The sequence below is a fragment of the Ambystoma mexicanum genome, chromosome 6q, assembly GCF_040938575.1.
Source record: "Ambystoma mexicanum isolate Mex_15411 chromosome 6q, UKY_AmexF1_1, whole genome shotgun sequence".
Lineage (NCBI taxonomy): Eukaryota > Metazoa > Chordata > Amphibia > Caudata > Ambystomatidae > Ambystoma > Ambystoma mexicanum.
This window is the reverse complement of record NC_090937.1, coordinates 1,366,836,644-1,366,853,910: the sequence shown is the minus strand read 5'-3', so window position 1 is coordinate 1,366,853,910 and position 17,267 is coordinate 1,366,836,644.

Here is a 17,267-nt window from a genome sequence, read left to right as displayed (position 1 = left end):
CCATGGGGGCCGCCGGCACCTCCACAAGCCCACTCGGCGAGCCCGTGGATCCACTTGACGCTGCGCCCACCAGAGCCTCCACCAACACTCCAGACGGCGGCCCCCCTCCAGGGATCGACGCAGGAGAGCTCAAGGCCGGAGAGCCCTGGTCCGGCGCGTCCGGGAAGGCACAATCTGAGGGGCCGGCCAGCACCTCTGCCAAGTCCTCCCGAGACAGGTTAGTGGGGACGAACAGTTGAAGTCATTTTAAGTTGGCGGGGGCATAATGTTACCTTTAAACAAAGACGTGGAGGCCAGATGCACACCTTTCATCAATGATGTGGTTGTGTTGGGCCCTTTTTTCTCTGTTGTTGGCTTTGAGTGGGCACTTCGCAACCGACGGCCTTCCTCCTCGTCCGGGGTCTGAACAGTGGGAGAAGCGTCCATTGTGACCCGTGCAGCCCGACCAGCCCTGCCTGCCAGGACTGGCACTCTCCATCACTCCACGGCCGCTCCGCGGTTGCAGGCGGTAGTAGTGCTGTGGATCCACCCACCAGTACTGTGCTGGAAGACAGACTCCAGCAAGGGCAGCAGGGAGAAGAGTAGCAGGAAACAATCTGTACAGCAGGAAGAGGACTGTCACTCTCTGTCACTCCGCGGCCACTCTGCGGTTGCAGGCGGTATTAGTACTGTGGGTCCACCCACCAGTACTGTGCTGGAAGACAGACTCCAGCAAAGCAAGGGTAGCAGGGAGTAGAGTAGCAGGCAACAATCTGTACAGCAGGAGGAGGACTGTCACTCTCCATCACTCCACCATTGTTCTTGGGACTGCAGTCATTTCTAGGTGTATCATTTGCTACAATAATAAATAAATACATTTAGTTTATTTGCACTGGCACTTTATTGTCTATTGCATTATCAATTGACCCCTGAGGTCCCAAATCCCCTAGTCCGTTTCTGCCCCTCATTTAGGCATACCCATTGGCAAGGTTTACACAGTAGCTTTGCCTACTGTTGATTCAAACACACAAACATTTATCAGGTTACCCCTTTTTCAATTATTGACAATTTCACTGAGGCACTCGCTACTGAGAATCCTTGTTGGTCCAGCCCCTCACCGTTTGAGGGCCCCTCACGTAATCTGCAACCTCTACCACACTCTACTCATGTCTCGGGGGACCATTTTTGCTTCTGATTGGGGGCTTCACTCCTCTAGACCATGGAGATTGGAGGGCAGACGGGAGTCTCTGGCGGTCAGAAGCACATGGCCATCTCGGTCCATGCCCCCTAGCACTCCGGCTTTAGTCTATTTTATATGGAATAATATTTTGGGCGGTTTTTTTGGTTTGTTTAGCCCCTGGATGTACCAGAAGACCATTTTAAGTGACATCAGGCATGGAATTTCTGTTGTGTTTGGGCCTCTCTCTATCATGTGCCCTTTGATTCCCAAGTCCACTTCCTGTGTGCATATTAGGATATTTCTCTTTTGGAGCATGTTTCCCATAGTATTGAATAGTGTAGATTATATCGACTTAATAAGTATAGTGTCAAGTGATATGAACGTATCTAATTTGCAATAGTGTTCATGCTTCCTCCTGGACACTATTGCAAGCTCCCTGGTTAAGTTAGTAAGGAAAGAAGGAAATGTAAACAAAAAAGGATAGTGGAGGTTAAATGATCAGTATAGCGAGAAAACAGTGATATTGTACAAGTGATTTTCAAATCTAGGTGCGTTTTTCCACTGTTGTGTGTTTCAAATCTAGGTGCTCGTCCAACGGCTGTGTGGATCTTGTGTGTATTTTGCGTGGTCGTGCTGGTTGTCTTATTGTTGCATTACATCTGATAATGCTAGTTAGCCTGAAACTGCATTTTGCCTCATTCAGTAGGTTTGCCTAGTTTTGCATTTCACCTGATTGATTAGGTTAGCCTCATTTTGCATTACTCCTTATTGTGCAAGTTAGCGTTTTACTACACTCAGCAGCCCCAGCCATGCCCGGACCTAGATTATTTTACGTACCTCTGCCCCTGGAAGCTGCTAGCCTCATACAGGACGTGACCTAACACAGCATTGCTTGAAGTACCAGTCCCAGGAAGGTATGGCCATGTATTGCAGATAGAGCTGAATTCATACTAGACTTAGAGGTTCCTGATGCACCAGACACCTATAAAGGGAGCATAGTTAATTCAGTAGGCACAGGGAGGCAGTCAGGGAGAGGGAGTCCTACACCAACCCCACAGATAGTCGCAATTACCTCCCACTACCCTGACTTTCTGCTATCCCCCACAGTCAATTCGGCCTAGTGGCACACAGAACTATAAACCACCTTGCCCACCGCAACAATCTTTAGAATGCAGCTATCCCCCACATTGAATTCATCCTAGCTAGCATTAGAATGCAACTACCTACCATGAAAAGTTCAGTCTAGCTGCACGCATAAAGAGTGCGCACACACACTATGTACTGCTCTATCTCCACTGACCTGGACTCCGGTCCCCGAGGGTGTAAAACCTACATCGCGTTGAGATCAATGGTGAAAGGCGCTATAGAAATGCCTGTTGACATAACATAACTTGCCTACACTTCAGGTGGTTAGGTTGCAGTCTGAGTTACAGATGTAAGCCCTTCTACAACTCAGGGCCAGCAAACAACTGAGTTCTTTTTCTGGCAAGTTTGTATTTTCCAGTGGTGAGGCTGTTCGATGAGATGGACCCCGGTTCCTTTTTGGGTATATAGTTGATTAGTTGATTAATCACTCCTGAATGTATGTGGTTCCAGGTTCCAGGCTGCTCTCCAGGTTATGAATAGGAGCTTAATATTGATAGAGTGTCTGATGGAGGGAGGTACATGCTAAAACTATTTTTCTTTTTGGTTTTGGTATACTGTTTTCTGTGTACCCCATCATCTCTGCTGTGTGCCACTTGTTTCCCTTAGTAACTGTTGCTATGCAATAATAGGCCAATTTGACACCGTTTTTGGTTATGATTTATGAAGCACAGATTTCCCAGCTAGGATAGCGTAAGAAATTCACGTAAATTAAAATGAATAAACCAGAGTCTAATGGCTTGAAAGTATACTGCTTAATAAAAACATGTTTGACTTATTTGGGGTCATGCTTCTGCATGAAATGTCCTCCTGAACTTCTTCATTTACCGAAGGAAATCCAGATTTTGCCAGACATGTGCACATTTCTCAGGCCTTCCTTATGCACAATGCAGCTTTTAGGATAAGGATATTTCTCTGCAACATGTTGTTCTTCAATGGCTATAGCCATGGCATACTGAATAATGAACTTCAACTCTATCTTGGACTTAGGCATAAGACAGCGATTGCTCTTTTCTGCTTAAGCTGTATGCCTGTGCCTTGCATTGGGCTCCCCTCTGCTTGCTTCTGGCCAATGGGATTGTAGGTTCTGTTGTGTTAGCTGCTGTTTGATTGCCTGCATAAGGGCATTCTTTGCCCTATTCAATGTGCAGGCTCACCATGATGTCTTGGGTAAACGGTCTATGTGTTACCCTTCTTCCAAAGCTAAGGGCTCCACCAAGAACTTTAGCAGGCATTAGATAACAGAAATACAACTATCCTTGTGATCCCCAGTGCTGTAGCATTCCCTTTGGACCTGACTGGTGACAGGAAAAAAAGCACAAACTTCTCTGGAACCACAGGATCCATAGAGGCTCAGATACAAGTTGGGCCACGCATTGGTAGGAGCTAAAGGCCAAGTTTCTTCGCAAGTTTGCATTCTGTCAATGCTTCAGGGAGACCTTGTACTATGAGAAGCATGATGTGGGAGGTGATCTGGTGGTTATGCACTATTAAAGTATACGGATAACACCATGAGCGTGTCATAAGTGCAATTAAAACCACATTTGACACCATTGTGAGACTTTCAAAATGAGTTGGTGCACTAGACGCCTTACACATAGCACTGTGTGATGAAAAACTAATCCTGAGACGTGCACATGATGACTTAATCTCATGGAACAGCTCAATATCATAGAGAAACAACATGCTTTCATGCTATCACCTAGTGGTGTTAATGTGTACCTGTGCTTGCGAGTCCCTGCTTACAAACAATATTAGAATGTTAGTGAGTGTCTACTTGCATGTATGTTCTAAATTTGACTGTGTTGCAAAACATTTCAGAACTCCCCAGGCTCCCCATTTCTTGTACAGTGCATACATTTTCTCCCATGGCCTCAGTATTTTTGTTCTTGTCAGGGACTCCACCCTGTGTTCTGACACATACTTGTGCACCCTGTGGGGTGTTTTCGCCATAGAATATAAAATGCATTAAAAAATATGAAGTGAAAACAGTTAAAGGTGTTGCCAAACATGTCAATAATTCAATTTACATATTAAATGTACATAGGTGTATGTATGCTGATAGTTTAAATTATGTATCTTTAATTACAGGTTTTATAGCATGCCTAGCAAAATCAAGTTTATGTTTCATATAAAAAGTAGAATTCTGTAATTCTTTCTCAAAGAAAGAAAGATTCCCATGTGTTCAGAACATTGTGAGAAGGAATGCTGCGGTTCCAAGAAAACTGATCTGTTAACTCTCATTAGCTGTAGAGGGATATGTGTGAGATGCAGGTGAACATGCAATTGGAAACATAATCGCCTTAGGAAAGAATAGATGCTAAGATAAATATCTTGAGCCAAGGTATGATGTTTTAGAATACACAAATTAACTTGTAAACATGGAGTGTTCCTAGATCATTATATATTTGCTTGACAGATTAACATTGGAAATAATAATGTACTATGAGTGGCAAAGATGACCAAACAGAATCTAATATCTTTTTGTTCAGTTCTGGCCTTACCAACAGGGCCTTGCAGCCTTAGTGGCACAGACATCTTTGTTATATGATGTCTCATGGAAGGCAGATAATAATGAAAGGATTGAGAAAAATGAAACTAAATCTTAGCATGTGGTGTCAAAAAGATTTACATTGATGAGTTTAAATCTGGCTTAAATGAGGAACCACATACATTGACACATACAATGCCATATCTCAGCCTCCCAATGTCCTAAAACAAAAATAAACACATGTGCCTTATTGTGACTTGATGCTCTCTTTCTCTCTCTCTCTCTCTCTCTCTCTCTCTATATATATATATATATATATATAGAGAGAGAGAGAGATTACTAGCATTAAGTCGAGATTTGCAACAACATGTTTAGAGTCATACATTTGCAATATCACATGCTAGAGACATGAGATGAAATTAGGACACGGTTTACCAAGTGAGAGATCCATAAATCTGTTATTTTAATAATGTTGAGTTAAGTAGAACATATATCTATAAAATTGCAAAAATACTCTACTTAAAATCTGTAATTCAGTAAATTTAACCTAGACACTCCTGTATCCAGCTTTCTCATGCTAAAGAGCCAGTAGGAAAGAAGTTGGTATGAGATGTGTCATTCGCTTAGGTCTTGAGACCAAGCACATACAGTGACCAATAGGAAAAAGCTGTACTCACCTTCCTCTTATAGGTGGAGCTTTCTGGATATTTAAGCACAAACACATAGGATGAAGAGAGAGTTCTGGAAAGCAGAAATGTGACGGATCTCATCCAATAGGGTTCAGCAAGAAGCAAAAGGGATTGGACTCCAATTGGGTGTAGCTTATAGGGAAATACATTGAAAAGGCATTTAGAAAGACTGGACTGAATGCAGAGGGTTTACCCAAAGCAGGATCAAATTTTCTGAGCGGGATTTTGGAGCAGCTGCTCTTACTGAACATAGAGCTTATCTGACTGAGCTGCCTCAGGCCAGTCAGTCTCTTTAGCGATCATGGGCCTTTGAAAGACAGACAAAAGGTGTGTACTAAGAGTTAATTAAAACCCAGAAAGCAATGTAAAGTATTTTGGGGTCCCTATTTAAAAAGGGTATTTCACAAAAAAAAGAGAACATAGCGCCGGTGGTTTGTTTTACATAGCTAACCCTACATAGCCTCATTGTATTGGGACATACTTCTCAGCAATTTCAGACCTCTGGAAGCTTTAGACATTTCAAATTGAACATGGAATATAGAGTTTTATGATTGATGTCCACCATAGCCAATACAGTAATTGCACTCTAGTCCTTAGTAAACATATTGAACTGGGTGTTGTGAGGGTGGAATCTGATTCCTTAAAAATAGTGATTGATATAGGCCCTATGTCCCAGCATTCCAAAAGCAACACGAATCCTGACAAACCCAATCCTTTACAATTGTTTGCAGCAATTCCGACATGATAGAAGATGCAGTCAAGTAGTGTCTATGACTAAGGTAGGAATCAACTGCTTGCCACAGATAGTGTCCAACATTGTAGATTTAAATCAGCCAGAAAATTGCCATTGTATTGTTTTGTTTTAAACAATTTACTTAGTACTGTTTCAACCTTTGAATTCAGAGTGGGTGTGGTGTTAAGCAAGCATAATTCTCTGATGTAGATAGTTTGAGTTGATTATCTGTGAAACCATCATTGTCAAGTTGTGGGCCAACATATATGGCCTCATTACGAGTCAGGTGGTCCGGAAATAATGGTGGCGGTAAACCTGCCGCCACTGTTGTTTCCGGATCACCTGATCTCGAGTCCTGCAGGCGGAGGTGTCATTCCCGCCAGGTCTGACCTGGCGGGTTTAACACCGCCCGCCTGCAGGCGGACATGGAAACACTGCCACCATCATGAGATGGTGCCTGTGTTTCCATGGTCTCCATTCCCATTGAGTCCTATGCGACTCATTGGGAATGGGGATTTACTGAATTCCGCCTCCGGAATTCCCGGGTCACCAGGGTTGTAATGCCCCGGTAATTCCGGGAATCACCGAGGCGGAATGGTCATATGAGTCCGGCGGTAACCGAGCCGGAAAAAACGGCAGGTTACCGCCGGACTCGTAACAAGGCTCAAAGAGTGCAAACACATATTAGATGTGGCGTAACTGGAAGTGCAGGTGCAGCCCCATTGTATTTTAAATGCAGAACACCATATCACATTATTTAGTTGCCATTGTATTTGATAAATGAAATTTTTATTGCATACCATCTTGTTTCCTGTTTCAGATTATGGGGGTGGGGTTGTTATATGCTAAATTATTAAACTGAGTGTTTACTTAGACCGGAAGAGTCACCTTTAGCCGCTTTATTTTAGAGTTTTAGTGATGAAATTGTTTTTTTTTTGTACTTGTTATGTATGTTAAAGGTCAATTTAGTTTAACCAATACAAATCAAAAAAATATATATGAATATAGAAAAGTTGATTGTGTTTATCTTGTTGGGGGGATTTCAAGCTTCCTTTGACAACCAATTGATAAATATTCAGACAAATCTAAAATCCTTTCTAGTGTGCTATAGTATGCTCCAACAGACTGGCCTACACTTAACAGCCCCAAACCTACCCATAACCAACTCCATGTACTCCATGGTGGGGATTGCCGGCATTACCGGCCCTGCTAATACCGGTGCCAGTAATACCGGCTGTTCTTTGTCGGTGTGTGGCCTGATTTACCTCCAGCTTTTGGCTGGAGGTAGATCAGTAAACCCTCACTGGCAAACTTGCACTCTGCCAGTCTGGAAAAGTGCCAGTATGTGGAAATACTGGCACATTTTTTTCCAGACGGGCAGAGTTCGGAAGAAGGCCCACTGTTTGCCCATAGGGAGTGAAAAATAATGGCCATTGTACTCTATTCTGTAGATGAGATTGTTGGATCCTTTGAAATCAAATAGAACTTTGAGTGAAAGTATGGCAAACAATTCACATAAATCCGTTTTCACAATCGCAGTTCACTCTGTGAGGTAGGTGAAGGAAAACCAAAAGAAAAACAAATAGTCATGTTTAGATTCTGGCTCGACGCCACACCCCGTTTCAGCTGATTAACAGAGCCAAGACCACCCCATTACTGTATATAGAATGTGAGACATAAAGACATCTCATACCATGCACAAAAACGTCACACAAATATAATGAACACACCCACACTGTGCACATGATAGCAAAACCTATAAGTATTTCCTGCAGAAGAATGCACTATGGGAGATCAGACACACATACTCTGCCAATAGCACCCTCAAACACAGCACGTTTTACAGTAAACAGCTAACTATAACACATTGTTGTCTGTTTCCATAGGTGCTTATGAGGCCAGAGGAGAGACTGGCGTTGCTGCACTTCCCTTATGTGCAACCCAAGTAGACCTACCAAAGCCTGGACCTGGCCAGTTTTGATGGAATGCGAGCACAGCAGTTCTGCTAGCTCTTCCACACTCATGAGGGTTTATGTCACGTCAGGAAAGCAGTGTTGATGTGGCCCTTTCCTCTAATGGAGGAAAGGGCATGAGCCAGCTAGAAGTCATGAGACGTCAGGAATGTGCAACCTGAGCACAGCCAGGACTCTGCTAGGCGGTCGTAGCACGTGCCTGGCAAATCCCTGGCTCTGCTCGGGTTGCATATCAGACCTGTGACAGTGCTGAGTTCCTTTCCTCTAATTTATTAGAATTAGAGGAAAAGACTCATGCAAACCGGCATGGCTGACTTGACTAGCTTATGGCATTAGTGTGGAGATGGGAGAACATGACCCGAGCACTGTGGAAGAGTATCCATCCCGAATGCTAACTGACCCTCTGTCCACAATCCACATTGTTATTTTTGGCCCACACAAGGTGCCACTAGGCTAAAGCATAATTTATGAGCCAAAGCTAAGAGGTTAATGGCATTAAGCAAATCTACAGCACACATTTCTCACCGGTTGATCTAGACAGGTAGTAAGTCAATTATTGATTGGAAAACAATCTGAATAAATACGTCAGTAATAAGTTGCGATGCCGATTGCATTGGAAAGACAACAGTTGTCTAAATACATTCAAATGTATGAGAAATTGTAAATGTATTCACCCATGAATACATTGTTCTAGGTAGTCAGTTCATGCTGAAGCCTGCAATAAAAATGACTAGGAGATGAATGCCACCAGAACAGGTTCTATGGGTTTCAAGTGATATTATCCCTGTATATATGGTCGCCGTATATATTGTCGCCGGGAAAAGGTTGTGGTGACATTGTATAGGTGACCATATATATAGGGACAGAGGGAGCAGAGGTTGCAGGGGTGTCCCCCGCTCCCCTTGAGAAAATAAAGGGTGTTGTGGGTTACAGGGGTGTCCCCTGCATGTTCCATGTAATAATGTCCCCACAAAAAACAGCAATTATTTCGACGATTATTTTGCATGGCGATATTTTCGAGGGGACATTATTACATGGAACCGTTCTATGCATTGCTAATTCCAAAACCAAAAACATATTGGGCATCATTACGAACTTGCTGGTAATTCAGCAGGATTTCTGCCAAAATCGCTTTCCCTTACTGCCACTCAATCACAGCTGGATTACGAGTGGTAGTAAGATGAGGTTTGTGGGGTACATTGACCAGCCCAGCAGAACTCCCCTACTTCACCAAACTACATTTCAGCAGTCACCTGCAGAATGGCTGCGCTGGCTCTGTTGAGCACTATCGCCTTGCATTGAAACTGCGCTTTGCAGTCTCCAAAATGATGGCTGCGCCATTTTACCAGCCACACATGGGGCAAGATGAAACACAGAACACCCAGAGAATTGCTGCCGGTATTTTCTTCAATTGCACCAAAGAAAAGATTTCAAAGGCAGCACTGAACTCATAGACCCCTCATGGATTTCCCCACAGCGTGCCAAGCATGTGCTGCCCGGCAGAATCCCTGAGAGTGCTATGAGGCCCGGGAGATAGTGGGAAGGTACTACCATATACCAGCTCAAATGCCAGACATTGACTCAAGCTGTATTTGACACCCTTCTGTTTGATGTTGCGTACAGTAGATTTATTTGAGTGGGGGGATATGGTGCTGCTGCCAACCAGATGTAGCTGCATTAGTAACAGGAGGCAAAAGCCTCATTTTGCCGCCTCATAAGTCTGAGCCTACGATATGCTTCTCCAAAACAAATCATAGCTCGATTAGACCCATTTTGGCTTCCATGCTGCATGCTTGACTTTCAACCATGTGGCTTCTTGCAAGGAATAAAAATAATTATGCCTTAAAATAGTGGAGTCTAAAGGTGTGTCTTGTAGTGATGGGCACACACACTCCTATGCAAAGAAGAGCAGGGCGGCAGAGATTGCTATGGAGGTGGATTGTGGAGAAGGTACAACTGAACTCGGATGTCTCCCTACAGTGTCCTCACTAGAAGTAGCTTGTCTTCTAATAAGAGTACAGTTTAAGGCAGTCATTTTAGGTTTATTTTGTGACTAAGCATACACATAAAAACAAAATACACAGCAAATTATGGTATATATATCATGATTACAGCAAAACATGCATTAATAAAACATAATGCAACCTTTCAGAATAAACCTTAGTCCTTATAATTTTTAAGATCAATTCGACATAGTCTCACAATATGATCACATTGAACCAGATGATACAAAGTGCAAGGTGCAAAAAGTGCATCCACATTCAAGCTCCCTTAAGGAATGTTTTCCTACAAGAATATCATATATAAAAAGTGAATTTGCTGGATAAAATGCTTCCCTACAGTGGATCCGAATGTGATAAAGCATAACAAATAACATATGTTGCAAAACATTGCAGATAAAACTTGGTCAATGATTAAAGCAAGCAATTAAAAAACTAAAATTGTCTGTAACGAGAATAACATGCTAATAGGAGGTAAACTTGGCCCAATTAAAGGAGTCATTGGCTATGATATTTGTTTCGTCATATCTAGGCTCTATTTACGTAGCTGGCTACTGCAAAAACATGACTTTCGTGGGGTTTCGATTTGCTCAAGCAAAGGACATCTTTATTTCTTCATATAGATCGATCTTTAAACAGGAGAAATAGCCGTTGTGGTCTAATCTAGCAGGACAGAGTAGCATACAATGAAATTCATCCTCCTTTTTCTGAATACACATGGAGCAATTCTTGAAATTGCTAGGGCTCAAGTAATAAGTCAAATTCGACAGCCTACTGCCTACATTTTAAATATAGTACCTTCAAAAAGAAGGGTCCTACCTTGCTTAGGTACAGTTACTTCCCTACAAATGGTTTAGAATCCGGATAGTTCTTCATCACCATTTGCTTATCACTAGCTTTAAAGAACAAATCCCTTAGGAACCAGACCTCAAAGGCAATTTTTAAGGCAGAAATTGCACTTGCCTCTTCCTTCTGGATAATCCCAGATATGATTCAAATTAAATTTAATAAAGGTCCACTTGACATATGCGAACCACGGCCAATATTTCAAATAGGTTTTCTTCAATATTTCTAGCATTGCTAATTCGTCTTTTAAAAGATATGGGTTGTGCCATGGTCTTATCCAAAAAAGCAGCGTTCCCAGTGACAGATCCTACCTTATTGCTCGCAACCCCAACTGAAGTTTCAATGAATCGTTAGTTGTCACTACAGGAAGTGTCCGAAGTCTTTTTAAGAAGAAATTCTCTGCTATGTTCAAAATACATTGTCTGTGTGTCCCCATAGTCCGGCTCAGGGTGTAGCTGATTTACATTGTTCTCTATAGATTTCTAAGGATTCAGCAATTGCCGTACCTCCATAACAATTTCACTGCTAAGAATAGCAACCGTACGTTGTTTGAGAGTACCCGAATCCCTAGGTAATGAAAGTAATATCCATTTTTTATTGCGGCTCCGAATACATTTTAAGCTTTTTAGTCTTCATTTAAGAACTCCGAACCACACATTTTCTATGATTGATGGGATGCTGGATGAACCAGAAGATGAGAAAAGAGAAGAGCATGCTGGCGAGTTAACGGTGATGGAGTACATAAGAAACAAACCATGGCAGAAGGGATTGTGTCACCTACACCAAATATATAAATGCCGGACGTATGCTGGAAACAGAACTTGTAAATGTACTTCAAATTACTAGAGCAGACCAGGTACCTGCGGACGGGAGAGCACCTAGAGCAGATTGACCAGAGTCTGAATATCGTGTCCATTAGCAAAGAAACTGAAGAGACACCACAACCATCGCAGACCTCATGAGATTCTTAATCAAACACAACAATGTTTGCTTCAAAAGAAGAAACTTCCTAAAAAGGACTGGAACGGCCATGAGCACAAACGCTGCACCTCAGTATGCTAACCTTTTCATGGCACACCTCAAAAAAGACTTCTTAAAACAGTCACAGAAATATCTTCTTGATTTGTTTACATGGAAAAGATTCTCTTAAATCGATTCCATGAATCACTAAAGGACTTCTACCAATGCATTAGGTTCATCATGGAATATTCCAAGAAGCACATAAACCTGCTGGTTACCAATATCTCTGTTGGAATTAATAGCCACCTAGAAACACCTCTATGCAAGAAACCCATGGTCAGGAATTGATTTTACACCTTCCGACCATCACCTTTTGTTTTTTGCTCGTCACCCCGAGTGGGACGGGTATGCCCAGACGTGGGTCCCTTGCCTGCTGGGTCTAGAGACCCAAGCTACTCCTCACTGACGAGGCCCAACAAGGCTGAAACATGTTTGGGGATGCTTGTGGTCTCATGCAAAAAGGGATGTGACTTAGCAGTTCAGGATGTACTGCCCTTTTTGGGGTGGGACCTAGCCTGATTTGCATATGGTCTTTCCCCTTCTGTAATGGCTTGGCAGGCAAGGAACGATGGTCTGGAGGGTTGCCCAGAGCAATGCCAGTGGTTAGGATTGATTTTACACCTTCAAGCCATCACCTCTTGTGTTTTGCAGGAATAAATACCTACACAGTGCAAGCTTCCACCCAAACCACACAGAATGGCCTGTTATCTACCTACAGGACATATTGCACCAATTCATATGATCCAACAGGAAGTCAAGGGACAATCAACTCTCCACACTCCATACAGCCTTCTTGCAAAAGGGTCACTTAGCCACCCACATTGACAGAGAATTTAATTGTGCATTGAACAGTCCAAGAGAGAGCCTGATACAATACAGAGACACTGAAAATGCAGAAGGAATGCCCTTGGTTGTCACCTATCACCCAGCACTAACACAATTGAATAGGACTGTTAAGGATCTACAACCAATGTTTAGCAAGGAAAATGAGCTGAGAGACATTTTCAAAGAATCTCCCTTAATTGAATATAAGCCAATAAATGGGACAGCCTCTCACCAGAATGTCCACGATATCAAGAACAAATAAGTCCTGGAATGGACAAGTGCAAAATGCACCAACGCATCTGCGCTGAATCGGTGTTACAACCCTCAAAACCGAACAAAACAGCTACAAGGGTGTGAGGAATTGTCATCTGGTAAGGGTGCTGGATTTTTTATTTTTTATTAGCAGATAAAAAGAGGGTAGTCCTGTTTTAGAAAAGGATAACCAGATTCCCTTTTTCTGTTGACTCCATGCCAAAAGCATAGCGCACTCGTGCCCTGCCACATCAGTTACCTGGTCTGCGGCAACTGCTCTACTCGTGGCACGAGAGGGTTTGAAGGTCACGAGGGGCCCACTTGAAAGCCGCAGATACATCCAAGTGCCTGCAGCGCAGAAGGTAGGGTGTAGCCCGCTAATTGGTAGGATGAGAACCTGGAAGGCCAGGCCTCCTCTTTGATCTCTTTGTGGGGGACAGTAACACCCTCCATTCGAGACATCTGCACAGCAGGCACCTGGCCCGGGCATCAAGTGAGCACACCCATCCAAAAGGAGAGCCTCACACCAGGGTGCTGCATCTGGGAAGGCCTTTGTTCTCAGTAAGAAGGGAAGGGGAGAGATTATGATAGGCAGAAGGGCTCTGGTGAATGGGAGAAGGTTTCCACCATTTTTATTCTCCCTGTCCTTCTCCCTCTTTCCTGTCCCCTCCACATCGTCTGGAGCAGAGCACTTTGTGTGTGACATCAACAGGGAAAGGTCCACTCCATCCCATAGCAGGGATTGAACCTCTAAGGCAGGCTAGCTTTAGGCCAATCACCTAAGGACTCTTGCCCATAAAAGGAGTCTTCCACCCCTTCAGCAGGTACACTCAGTTCCTCTTGGATCCTTTAAGGCTACATAGTCATTCTGAAGAATTCACTGGACTTCCTTTGGGCGAGTTGCACTCTCCGAAGCCCTCAGCCTGAGATAAAGAAGGATCATCCAAGGCAGAATCAAGATCTGTCCCCCACCGTTCCCAGGGCACATACGGAATAACCTCTGCTGTGGATCAGCACCTGCTATTCTGCACTAGAATATCCCAAGCTGGGAGAGCAGACCCTGAACCGGAATCATCCTATCCTCGGGAAAAGGCCTTACAGCAGCCAAAGTACCAGACCACCCGAAGCTCTCTGTTCACCGCACCAAACTGGACACACCATGTTCACCACACCTGGAACAAGAGGGGAGTCACCTGGGATGGTTGCTGTGCTCCTCCACCAATCAAACATTTGCTTGCACCTTCGACCGGCTCGGCACAGCATTGTGTCCCAGCCAAAGCTTGTCACCGGGTAGGACCAAAGTCCATCATCAATGCCCGGACCCAAACCGAAACACTGGAGAGTCACTGGCCATCTCTAACCAGGGGCTACAAGCACAGCTCGGCCCAGCTAGAATGGCTGCATCATCAATTGCACATTGACGCACCCAAGATCACCACTTCAACGACCATCGGCAGCTGACTCGAACCGTTGGAGTGTCACTCATCACCCCCGGCTAAAGCCTGACTCGGCCTAGCCAACTGCGAAGCGTTCTTGGGAGCACCCCGACATGTATCTTTAAAGAGCCATCGTTCTACCGCACTCGCCCTTACTTGAAGCCTGCTTGCTGTCAGGGCTCCCAAAATCCTATGTGCCCGAACTAAGCCTGATCAGCTTGCATCTTCGTTCGACTCCAGGTCTGACTGAGTCAGCCCACCAAGAACTGAATCTAGGTACTGGTGACTCTGAACTGCACCCTCCATCCACCTGGACACTAGAGACTGGTTAGGTCACAATTGCTCCTGTTTTCTACAAGATTTCCTTTTATGGTTGTACCTTACCTACCACCCCTGGAACTCCACTCAGAGTGCTACTTTCTCTGTCCTTCCTTTGTGGTGGGTTTTTGAATAGTAATCTCTTTTCATTCTAGAAGCACATCGTGTTTTTAATTAAAGTATATATATATTTGTATAGAACCTCGATTGGGCAGTCCCTTTTTTTGGACTGTGATACTGTGTGTACTGGTTCACCTTCAAACCCCTCTTGAGAGTATAGCCTTCCCTCTGCCATGTTTTACCTCATGATTGTGTTTTGTTTTGTAGAACTGTGAGGGCTGCTTGGGCCATTTTACCCATACTTATCCTTGTACTTCTGCAGAGACTAACCCAATTTGTCACAAGGGACATATGCAGATCATCCAATGTTGTGTACCCCTTACAATTCATGAAATACCTGTAAAGAAAGTATTTAGGTGACATCTGTTAGGAGCTACATGAAAGAATTAACTTACATAGATACACAATCTTGACCACAAAAACGAAACATTGGGTTGTCACTTCAGACAAGAGGAACACTCACTGGAGAATTAGGCAGTAATGGATTTGAAAGGTGACCTCTCGAATACCACACAGAACAATGTGTGAGCTTAAGCACTTGAAGATGCATAGCATTAAAGACAGGGGTCTGAACATAGATAAAGGATTTATGAAACACTATGGTCCACTTTGGGATTAGCAAGACAATCACACTGACAAAGCCAGAAGACAACCCTCCAGTACCACCGCTCACCAACAGCCTGTGGACACTGCTGTTGAGAACCCCTAATAGTTGAGGACACATGACATCAACAACAGAAATCATGGTTGTTCAAGCTCAAACGAATGGCATCCGTTACAAAGGATGAGACTTGCTGGGATAACAAACATTGCACCATTTAAAAATGGGTTGTGTATTTGCATTTACCACATTTGAAACTACTATGAAGCTTGGGACATACAGAGGTAACTTCTGACACCGCGCCATTCAAACCTTAATTACCTATGCAAAGTCTCATTGTGTGCAGCCAGTGAACTTTAGCAGCTGTATCAAAATCCCTATCGGTCCAGATACCAAAAAGAAACTGCAAAACAAGCATTTAGACTTTATGTGAGGGAAACTCAAAACAAGCCCTGCTGTCCAAGTCTGTGTTTTTTAATCTTTCACTTCAATATGTTTCTAAAAGAATATCAATAATGTTAAAAAATTATTGGGCCCACTTTAAACCTGTCGCAGCCTAAATTTGAGAGCATAATACATTCAACAGTTATGTGTGAATAAGGCTTTCTCTGAAGGCTGGAAATGGGTTTTGTTATCACTGAAAACTGCCTGCTTGCAGTTTTATGATCCTTTAGATAAGACAGGCAACCCTTGCATAATATTCCTTCACCCAATGAAACTTAAATATAAAATGCTCAATTTAGTCCACTCTGAAACGTGACTGTCCAGTCTCTGCTTCATTGCTACTCGGCTTATCTATCCTCCTGACACTTATTTATCCAAGACTGAACTTTGACCCCTGGAATCCACCTTCCCTTAACCACAATGCGCATTCTGTGCTTGACATTTTCTACTTTGCTTCTGTTGTCATTTCATGTGTATTACAGAAACTTGGATTTCTGCTAGTAATACTGCTTTTCCTGCTGCTCTTTCTTCTTCTTCTTTCTTCTAGTCCCATTCCCCCTCCCTTTCTGGCGGGGTAGTGGGGTTGGTATTCTCTCTCACTCTCCTTCTGCCTCTGTGTTGTCTTTTTCTTCTTTTGAATATCATTTCTCTTTTTTATCCTCACCTGCCCCCTTATTTTACTGCTTATCTATCACACACCTGGCCCCGTCTCTCTTCCAGTTAGTTCTCCTTTCTTTCTCCTAGGAGACTTTAATCTCCATTTGTCCACATCCCACTCCTCTGCTCCTCTCGTATCTATTCTTGACGCGTCACCTTATTCAACTTCCTACTCTTCCACCTTGTGCCATTTCTATGGCTCTTCTCTCAATCTTATTTTCTATTTTATTCCTATTTACTCTTATGTATCTGTTCTTCCACGTTGTTCTTCGGATCATTTCCCCATCTACACCTGTTTCTTACCCCTCTTCCTCAACTTTTCTCCATCGTGATCTCTGTCCTTTTCTAATCTCTGTTTTTTGCTGCACTCTCTTCTCTTCTCCCATATATTGATGTATTTTCTTTTTATCGGTTGACTCCGCTTCTACCCTTCTGCCCTCGACCTTACAGATACCCTTGATCTTCTCTATCCATCCTTATCTCTTTCTCATAAACCTTCCCAACCCTCGATGACCCCTGCTCTCTGCTCTGCTCGTCGCTATCTGCGTAGGGCTGAGAGG